The 11,213-nt window shown below is 36.4% G+C and overlaps 1 pseudogene; it reads right to left on the bottom strand.

Moving 5' to 3' along the window:
* Positions 1–9,462: 9,462 nt before the first annotated feature.
* Positions 9,463–9,667, bottom strand: LOC119800536 (annotated as a pseudogene).
* Positions 9,668–11,213: the final 1,546 nt, after the last annotated feature.

Here is an 11,213-nt window from a genome sequence, read left to right as displayed (position 1 = left end):
CATTATTGTTATTATTATTCTGTCTCATAACATGACTCCTGACCTGAGACAGAAACTCTGAGAAATCTTTTATAAACAAGCTTGGAATTGGAGAGGGACTGGGCCAGAGTGCAACTCCAAGAAACCAGCTCTAAATATTTATAAAGAAATGCATATTGACACACGTTCAAAAAATTGTTTTTCATACTCAAGGAGCTTACCCAATGTTAATGCTGGTCCTTGATGGGTTGCAACTGGTTTCCATCCATCAGTATTCAAGATATCCAGGGTCCCTCAGATCCTTTGAAGGTAGCGGCGGTCGGAGGAATTTGGAAATAACCAAAAATAGTCCTTTTAGAATAAATCAGTTTTAATAAAAGGAGAATAAGGGAACTTACAAAGCCAAAGCTCCAGCGAAGCAGAGAGTGACGCGGGAAAAAAAACAGGGGCGCCTATCCCCAACCCGGTTCTTTTTAAAGGTACCTTTCTCCCCTGGGGCAGCCACGCCCCTGAACACAGGGATTGGGCCATCTGCCCCAACAGAATACTGAACTGAATTCTAGGAAGAAGAAAGCAGAGTCAGAGACACCATGGATCCTCCACCTGAGACAGACACCAGTTAGAATTTTACCTGGTAAGCACTTCCATGCGGCGATATACAGATTAATAGAAATGGGTTAAATTAAGATGTAAGAATAAGTAAATAAGAAACTAGAGCTAACGGGCCAATCAGTGTTTTAATGAGCCAATTTCTGTGTGGTTATTTTGGGGCTAAGCTAGCCAGGTGTCCGGGACGAACAAGCAGGCCCTCCTTGCAACATAACACTAAGTTTCTTGCCCCAAAACTTATTATGACAACATCCATACTATATAATTTATTTGGAGCAATTACAGGTCAATATAGAAAAAAACAGTCTTCCTCAAGACCCAGTAATGCAGCTTTTGGGTATAAATCCAAAGGATGCTCAATCATGCCAAAAGGACATGTGCTCAATATTGTTCATAGCAGCATTGTTTGTCATAGCCAGAAACTGGAAACAACCTAAGTGCCCTTCTACCGAAGAACGGATATGGCAAAGTGATAAATTTACACATTGGAGTACTACACAGCAGAAAAAAATAATGGCATCTAACCCAGACACAGGAAGACACTTATCATATGTGCTCACTCATAAGTGGTCTTTAAACATAAAGCAAAGAGAAACAGCCTACAAAACACAATTCCAAAGAACTTAGACAACAATGAGGACCCTATGAGAAATATACATAGATCTAATCTACATGGGAAGTAGAAAAAGACAAGATCTCCTGACTAAATCATGAGCATGGGGACCTTGGGGGAGGGTTAAAGGGAAGGGAGGGGAGCAGAGAAAAAATTTAGACCTAAATAAAAATCAATTTAAAAATACATTAAAATATTTTTTCTTAATTTCCTGTTAAGGTACATTGTCAGTATCTGAGAGGATGTGCATTTAAATGTGGATTTCTAAAAGATTTCCACTTTAGAGATAAACAACAAATGTAAGCATCATTTCAACCAATACAGCACTGATGAAAAGCAACATCTGTGATTCTCAGTCACCTTGAAAATATACAAAACTGTCTTAAATGTGAAAACAGGGGTAATAGCATATTGTGTCAATACTAAGGAACTTGTGCATATGATCAAGAATTGCTGCTTTCTGCCAGCTCATCCTGAAATTTTTGTTTAATTCCGTCATTTTTGTTCTTTTCTATCCATATGGATTTTCTGATGCATCAGCAAAAGTATTCAAGTCCCAACAGTCAAAATATTAAAGCCCACAGAGAAGAAAGCTTGTTCTTTTTACAAATTCTGTCATTTGTTAAGAAGTTTAGACAATGCAGTAATAGTTCATTCTCATTTTCATGTTCAAAACAGAAAGCTTAGTTTTCCTTTCATTGGTCAAATGAAAAATAGAAAATGATTTATCTTCTCAATACATTTCCACCCGCAAGAAACTAATAAAACTTTGTATTTGTATCTGGTGAATAAGCTGTATATCTTATAATAGATCAGACGCTGGGGAAGTCACATTTATGCTTTATTAAGTGGAAATGTTTGAGATGTAGAAAATATTTAAGCATATTTGTAAGTGCTGTAATTTAATGTAAAAGCTACATTTTAGACATATTTTCACAGCTTACCAAATCAAATTTGCAGAATCTTGTTTCATGATGTAAAGCCAAAATAGTAAATTGTAAAACTTGATTGAAAAATGATTAAACAAATAAAATATTGAGAATTAAAGTTACCATTATTTTCTGTTACATGTGGTTATATGACAAGATGCTTTTAATTTTGTTTGTAAATATTTGTAAATGTTTCCTGATGGTTTTGCATGTGTATATGGGAGCCAGAGGAAGAAACACAATGTCTTTCTCAATTGCTCTGCTACTTTATTTATTTATTTTATTTAGTGACAACGCATGACTTAAATGAATCTAGTTATCCAGGAAACTCTAGGGATCTGTCGCTCTTTCCACAACACTAGGGTTATACAAGGGACTTAATTCCAGCCTTCATGATTGCATTTCAAGCACCTCATTGACTAAGTCATATTCCCAACCACTTTCCTTCTATCCTAATGTATTTAATTGTAGTTATTAAAATTGTATTATATATACAAGATATACTTAAGGGAGTAAGGTTAAAAAAGAACTATATAGTTATAATAGTATTGAAAACTCCACAAGTTTAATCATAGAAATTCATTTCTATTAGCACAGTAAATTGCAAGACATTATCAGCTTATAATATGTTGGACATTGTCCATCTTTGAAGATATAATCTGAAATTTCTAAACATAAATTTATCTATACAGCATTACATAAATGAAGAGGGAGTTACTTAGTAACCTAAAAGTTTGCTTGGTAAAAATGCCTATTATCTTAGATCTTGGCTGAGATACGTACTTTTTTAAAACAACAACAAAATAATTATACATGCAAAATTGAGTTATATGAACTAGAGCCCAAATGTCACAGAAAATCCTAAGATTAAAAACATAGGTAAATATTTATCAACTTTCTGCAATTTCAACATATTAAAATAGCCAAAGGGTGCATTCATTTTAATTAACATTATGGTTAACAGAATCCACAAACAAAAATATATAATCAAATTTGATTTGAGATAGTTAATAATTTCCATTATTAGTCCATACTTTAAAATATACAGAGAACAACTTTAATATTATTAACTGATAGAAGAATTTTATACTTTTTAACAATAATCAATGACTTTTCATATTTTTTTAACATGAGAAACTGTTAGTACCTGTAACATTAAATTTTATTGGAAATGTTTTGTAGTTGATATTTCTAAGGGGCATAAACAAAAACAAGGTGTGCAAGTTTAAAACGTGGCTTGAAATTATCTGACACTTCCAAAGAAATGAAAAATCTACTTTTCTTTATCTTATAATGGATATGTTTATCATTGTCTTGCATATTCAAATGCTTATAACAAGTCATGTAACTATCTACCTGAACTTCTCACTTAGGTTCCAGAACATTTGTTTCCTGAAGCTGTAAATCATCCAGAGTCCTGTTGCCTCAAGATTTCAGTACTCTAAAATCAGATTTCTTGGGAGGGGGCAAGCAAATATTGTAGTCAATAATTCAGAGCAGATTTCTTTAACTGTGTAGACATCTCAGGCTAGAAGCCAGACTGATGAGTGATAAATTTATCAGATACTTCATTACCCCCATTTGTAACGTATCCCATAAAATATAAGTCTTTACAGTAACCTTTCCTGGTATACCATATAAATTCCTGTCCAACAGATTAAAGTAATCGATTCATTCAGCTACACATTCTAACATATTGGAACACATCTAAAGGTAAACAGAAGGGTATATAGCTGGTTTTAAATGTTAATTGTTGCTAATGCAATGCCATAGATATGATTTTAAAAGATATTTATATTTAGAAACCTGGAAAGGGAAAGATGGTAGTTTCTTTTTGAGTGCTTAAAATTTAATGTAGCTATGAATCACCTGGAGATCTCGTAAAAGTGTAACTTTTGATTCAGTAGCTTAGACCTGGGGAGTAGAGAAACTGCATTTCTCATAAACTCCCCCCCCCACACACACAAGTGCTGCTGGTGAGCCGGGCAGCCTTCAAATACCACAGCTCCCCTCCAATTCCCTCACTGTTAATCAGCAAAATTGAGATCCCCCACAGCCAGTTCAGGTGGCTCCTAACAGCTTCTCACTCCAGCTCCTGAGTCTGTGATGCCCTCTTCTGCTTCTATGGGCACTAACACACAAGGGGCATGCACACACAGGCACATCAAAATGAATCGTGAACGGGAAATAACATTGTACCTTATCACAGGCAAATGTGCATGGGTGTTATGTTTTGAATTCTCTATAGTAAGAATAATAAAACTTTTATATTCCTTTGGTTGTGCTGAAATTAAAAAAATTAAAAATCAAAAAATCTCTTCATTGTGTATTATGCTTTTATACATGTGTTCATTGCATAATTTAATATGATATTAAGTCTGAATTTATAAAATATAAATTTCATTGAAAGAGGTTATAATTGAGTGTGTAATTTAGCAATAGTATTTATGGACTGAGAAACAGGAAGCATCATAGAGGTTACAGAGTAAAGAAGTATATAGTTTTTGCCAGTTTTGTTGCTTCTGCCTGCTGTGTAGTCCCGGTTTCCCGAGGGGAGGGGGCAGTGGGTGAGACGATGCAGAGGCAATGCCATAGACACTATGAGATTCCAATACAGAAGATCTTTATGGTAAACAGGTTGGGGTTTTTTATGGGGTTAGGAATATTAAGCTGCCGCAGGAATGGTTCTGGTTGGTCCTTTTGAAACTGGCGGTCACTGCGGGCATGCCGTTATTAGCTAGGAATATGCGTCATTAGTTACCATGCTTTTGGTCAGTTTGCTTACTGATTGTGAGTTTGCATGTGCTTGCTTGTGGTTGCGCTATTGCCCTGCCTTGGAAGTGTACAGTTTCATGTCCATAAGTGCTACAGTAAGCAAGCCCCAAACTGAATGCTTTCTTTTTTAAGAATTGACTTCATCATTGTGTCTCTTCACTGCAACAAGACAGTATCTAAGACAGTTCACTACATGTAAGCAACACCTCTTAAATTTTCTCTAATAATTATTTCTACATGTAAGCAACACCTCTTAAATTTTCTCTATATTTCTGGATCATGAGCTACAGAGCAGGATAACTACTCTTTGGTCATTTCAATAAATTGCTTTGGTGCTAATTTCTTCCACTTTAAGGACCCAGAAATTGAGAAGCTATGTACACTACAAGGCCATGATCTTTTTCATCCACTGTGCACTTACGAAATTATATGGCTTATGTTTCAGTCATAATTAATGTGGAGAGTATTGAGTGTTAGTATAAATAACTTTCTTCCAATTCATTTAATAATTGCCAAACATGTTTTACATTTATTTTCTTCTCAAGAAATTAATATAATACCTTGAATCCCCAATCATATTAATTAAATCTAAAGACAAGACACATTTTTTTATATCAATGCAATTATCCTGGAATTACCTAAAGAATGCTGGATGGTGATCAATTCCCATTAATATCTTCTAAAATTTTCCCTTGGCTGTTTATACCAGAGATAGAAATAATGGGTATATAAAGACGACTAATGGATCAAATCCCCCACCCCACACCATGCATGAGATTGAGTTGGGCAGTATGCATCTAAGCACCAGTCAGAGATTCTAACCCCAGCCAGCACCCAGACTCCAGCAAAATCCCCACCCCAAGCCTTGGGGCCAGTTTTGGTGGAATGCAGACAAACACACCAAACAAGAGCCTATGGCATTGGGTGGTTAGGCACTTTTATGATCTCTTTGTGATGAGGAAGCATACTGCAATACAGCATCATGGCTACCTAAGTGGGAGAAGGAGACACACAAGCAGTCTTGGGAAGGTCCACGCCGGACTCTGAGGAGAAAACACAGTCCCATCTAGTAGTTCAGAGAAGATAAAGAAAAGTAGCAAGCTGAAATGGTGAGTGCCCTGGCCCCTTCACCAGCATGCGAAAGCTTGCCCAGCCCTTTGCCTGGGCAGTACAACAGAGATGAGCCTCTTGGTGAGAGAGCACAGTTAAGACAACCCTGAGAACATGAGGGTGGAAAACCTAGCCCACTGCTCATCTGTCACATGGAGACACGGCCACAGAGAGATCTCTCCCCCATGCCTCCCATCAACGCCTAAAGCAAGACAGTTGATTCTGAGGTAACAGGGAGTGGGAGAGCTGTCCCTTCCCTACCTACCACAAGCTGCAACACTAAGGGGAGCAAGCCCAAACCTCGCTAGAAAACCACAACAGAGCCAGCCCTGAAAACACAGGTATGGGTAAGGCAGTCCCGAAGTTATGAGCATTAGAAAACTGTCAACCTTTCTCATCTATTCCCCACCCCAACCACCGACACCTGAGGTATAGGATGGAGTTGACCAAGAGGTCACAAGAGCCAGAGAACAAGTCGTGTCCTTTGCCTGGGCAACACAATAAACCCAACCCTGTTGGAGCTAGTGAACCAGCACGGAATTAGTGAACAACGGAGAGTTGCCCCCATTACTCATCTGATATGAGAGGATAGATGCCCCCCACCACACCTTCCACCATCAATGCCTGAGACAGGTAAAGGAAGAGGCCTTGATGTCATAAGAGCAGGAGGGCTGTCACTGTCACTCAAATGCAGGACAACGGAAAGCGGCCCTGCACCTCTCCTGGGCAACACAATAGAGCTGGCCCTAATGGTGCATGTGTGGGAGAGCAGACCCCAAGAGAGAGAAAGCAGGTTGTTTTTTTGTTGTTGTTGTTGGTTTTTTTTTTTTTTTTTTTTCGAGACAGAGTTTCTCTGTGGCTTTGGAGCCTGTCCTGGAACTAGCTTTTGTAGACCAGGCTGGCCTCGAACTCACAGAGATCCACCTGCCTCTGCCTCCCGAGTGCTGGGATTAAAGGCATGCGCCACCACCGCCCGGCGAGAAAGCAGGTTGTAAGAGGTGAATAAGCCGGGGCAATGCCGGAGAAGTCACCCTCATAGTGAGGACAGGGGAGAATGGTTGGCAGATCAACTCTACAACTGCCTAGGCACGGATCCTTGGTTATGACTTGGCTTGCCACAACATCCGCCCCATCTATGATCTGCTGGAATGTATGACGGGACCTGGCCTGTAGACTCAAAGTTGCAGAATCGCCAAAACATAGGGCAGCAACAGGATATCCAGGAGAGTCCTAGGCAAGGGCCAGCTATTTGAAAAGCATATGAAAATATCTTACATAGTTTCATACTTTCACTATGTAAGATATCTTTATGTCTTTGAAGGGCAGCATAGAATGATGAGTTCAATAAAATACCAAGTCACTCACTGGATTAAAACTGCTAACAATAAACTAAAAAACTACAATTCTGTACCTTGCTATACCTTGACAATACTCTGTTTAGAGACAGAACACTGTATGGATTGTGGGGAAACAACCGAGCTTTTTCATGATCATGTTTAAATGATGATACGTGAATATATAATAATATTACAAATCAATACTTAAAAATTTAAATGAAAATTACATTAAATAATGCACCAGGGTCAGATATATGATCACACCAAAATCTTCTCCTCTTCGGTTAAATTAGTATTGATTCACATTTCACATGAAGAGCCAGTATTTTTGTTAGCCAAACTAGTGCAAAGTTGCACAGACAATGAAACACCCATCAGTTTAAAGAAATAATTTCACTTATCTCACTCAAAAAAATAAAAATATTACAGAAATAAGACTAACCACTTTGAAATATTCTTTCTCTTTTCTGATTTTTAAGAATATATATTAATTGATATGATGGTATGTTAATTTTTATGAATAAACTACAAAATTAATATACAGAAAATTTATAATTGCAAAAAATGATGCTTCTCAAAGAAGATTATTTGTCAGAAGTAAATATTATCAGAAGAAATTTGTCCTACCAAATTCTATTTTGCGTGTAATATATTCTATTTATATTAAATGATTATAATTTGTACATTCTTTCTATATTTAATCCCATATTGTACTCACAAAGTCAGGTGGTTTCCTACTGTAAGTCACTGTCCTTGAACACTAAGGTCAAAGAGAGACTTAAATACTTTCAAATGTTGCATATATGATTTCTGAAGAGGTGTTTAATTAATATTTTCACAGAAACATGTTTATCATATACCTACTGTGTCCTGGGCATTCTTCCAGGCACAACCACAAGGAATTCAATAAATTTTCCACAGACATTTTGTTTGCATGAAAAATACAGCCTGCCTCTTGCTTTAACGGTATAGTTTCATTAAATTAAATTATCAGATCCCTATGTTTAGATATCATTGCATCCCAGATGAATACACATTTTTAAATATCTCAGCATCAAGATGATTCTACTTAATAAGCCAAGATTTTTTGTGAAGAAAAATAACTAATTTTAGATTCAGATGATGTTTTTGTTCTGCCTTAAAATATTTATTTATTATAGGAGCTATAATATTTTTTCTCAGAAATGCATACTATAGTGCTTGTTTATGAAGCAAGAGAGTTACTTTTTATTGTACCAACTCAAACCTCTTTTTTATTTTCCTTTCTTCTATTCCTCTTGAGTTAATTCTAATAAATTGAACTTTAATTCTTCTGTAAGTTTTCCTTGGTAAGTGTTTCTACTTCAACAATTTTACCTAACATTCCTATTTTTTCATAACATTCATAAAGATACCAACACCCATATATGGCCACATGTCATACTGAAAATTCTGTGTTTGCTCTTATAAAAAATAACTGTACTATTGCATCTGTTTCAGACTATACAGCAGTCTCTCAGGGCCAGGCTATGGCTCTGTGAGGAAAGGTGTTTGCTGACAGGGCTGTCAAGCAGATTTTAATACCCACTACCCACATGGTGGCAGGAAAGTACTGGCTCTGCAAGTAGTCTGTTGGCCCTCGAATGTGCACCATATAACCAGCCTTCTTCTCTACCCAAAAAATAATAAAAAAAAAATCAACTTAAAACAATCTTCAAGATACTATTTCAATTGCTAATATGTGACATAGTATTTCATATTTTATAGAACTGACTATTGGAAGATTAACTATATTGAACACCACAGTATTAGGTACCTAAGAAGGAAATGCTTATTTAGTATATACACTTGTTTATCAAACAGAGAAGAATGTTCTGAGCTCTGCATTTGTCTGAAAATAAAAGCAGTACTGCTTGCTATACATATTTGAAAATTTGTCATTTCTGCACTTCCCATAATGTTCAGTTTACTCTTTTTTTCTTTCTCTCTCTACTCTCTCTCTCTCTCTCTCCTCTCTCATCTCGCTTCATTCTCTCTCTCTCTCTCTCTCTCTCTCTCTCCCTCCCTCCCTCCCTCCCTCCCTCCCTTCCTCTCTCCCCCTCCCTTACTTCTTTCCTTCCTTTCTTTTTTTTCCACTCAAACTGCATTTCCCCCCCACCAAAGAAAGAGAAGAACGACCATCCATGGCAAGGGGCACCTGCAGAAAAGAGCACCTAGAGCTGGCTGCATGCTTTAAAGGGAACACTTCTATTTGTCCTTGTGGTCTAGGTACCCTACACAGTGAGAGAATCTTCTCTATAAGAAACTGCAGAAATGATCCCTGAAAGTATAGTCTTGTTCCTGTTTACTGTTTATAATTCTGAGATTAATGCCAGAGGAGGGATTTGCAAGTATAATTTTAACTGATAGCTGAAGCTGTATCTCAGTTTTAAAAAACTTTTAAAGGCAGTATTTCAGAATGTCAACATGAATGGAAGTGTCAAATTGATGCTTAATATTATTTGTTTATTTATGCCAGTCTGCACTTAGATGGTAAAAAGGTAGGTGCCAAAAAATAAAGGTTCTTTCTTTTAAAACACTGAAGTAGATGTCCTTTTAGTTCACTGCCATAAATTTCATTACTGTTAATTGGAGATTTGCATGTGCACTGAGAAAATAATATACCTCATTATTCTTGAGTAACAGCTACTGACTTTTAAAGGCCATTTACAATGTATGACAGAAAACAAATAAAGCAACCACTTAGCATTAGGAAACTTGCTTTTTTCATACAGAAGAATATATAACAAAAGTTTTCATGAGCATTACTCTGCCTTGGATTGAAATTCAGTTTTGAAACACCAAAATGTTTGAAACCTATGCTTGCGGCTTAACGAGTCAGTGAGAATGTGAGGATGTGTAGCTGTATGTTGCCTTGGAAGTGACCTTGACTCTCCGGAATGTAGGACTGGTGTTGTGCTCTAATCTGTCAGAGTTTCATCTTGCCTTTTATTGTGATTTGCATTTGCTTGATGGTAACAGCTGTCTGTTCTGTTTTGCAGTTATCAATTGTCTGCTGTTTCTTCACAGGGGACTGTCTATTCAGATCACTAGTCTTTTTGCTAGTTTGGAAGCATCTGTGTATAGATGTTCAATTCTAATTTATTCAAATATTTTTAAAAACTAACAGCTTTCCTGGTAGACAATTGAAATAAGGTTAGCCCATTCTCTACATTATCTCTTCATTTGGGTGATTTTGTTGCTCTGAAATGGGTATTTAATAGCATGTATTCTCATTTTTAATTCTCAGGTTCTGTCCTGTGCTCCTGAAGAATTCTCGTATGCATACCTATATTTAAAATATTTTCTACATCTTTTCCTCTGATAGTGTCAAAGTATAGGTCTTGTGATAAATTCTTTGATCCTTTAGGATAAATTTCTGTGCAAGGTATGGAATGTGGAATTAAATTTGTTTTTTTGAATTTAGAAAATGAGTTTCCCAGTACCATATTTGACATGCCTAGTCTCATGATATTTACATTTTTGACAATTTTGTCATAAAATTTATTAGCTGGAACACTTTAAAATGATTTCTGCTCCCAGTCTGCAATGTCATTACCCAACAGTTTTTTGCACAAGTGTCATGATGCCCTTGTCATTAAAGCTCTGTAGTGTTATTTGAAATCATGTATTTGGTAGTTTAACTTTTTTTTATGCTTAGAATTGTGTTGACTATTTTGGGTTATTTGTTTTAATTTTCCATATGAGGTTTATTATTTGATTTCCTACTTCTCTAAAATGATCATTTAGATGTTGAAAGGAATTCTGTTAAATCACAAGACCATTTTTTGTAATATGGATAATGATAATACATCTCAACCAAATCAGAATGGAAAACACGAA

This window comes from Arvicola amphibius, chromosome 13 (assembly GCF_903992535.2).
Source record: "Arvicola amphibius chromosome 13, mArvAmp1.2, whole genome shotgun sequence".
Classification (NCBI taxonomy): domain Eukaryota; kingdom Metazoa; phylum Chordata; class Mammalia; order Rodentia; family Cricetidae; genus Arvicola; species Arvicola amphibius.
The sequence above is the reverse complement of the archived record's forward strand: the minus strand, read 5'-3'. Positions and strand labels throughout refer to the sequence as shown.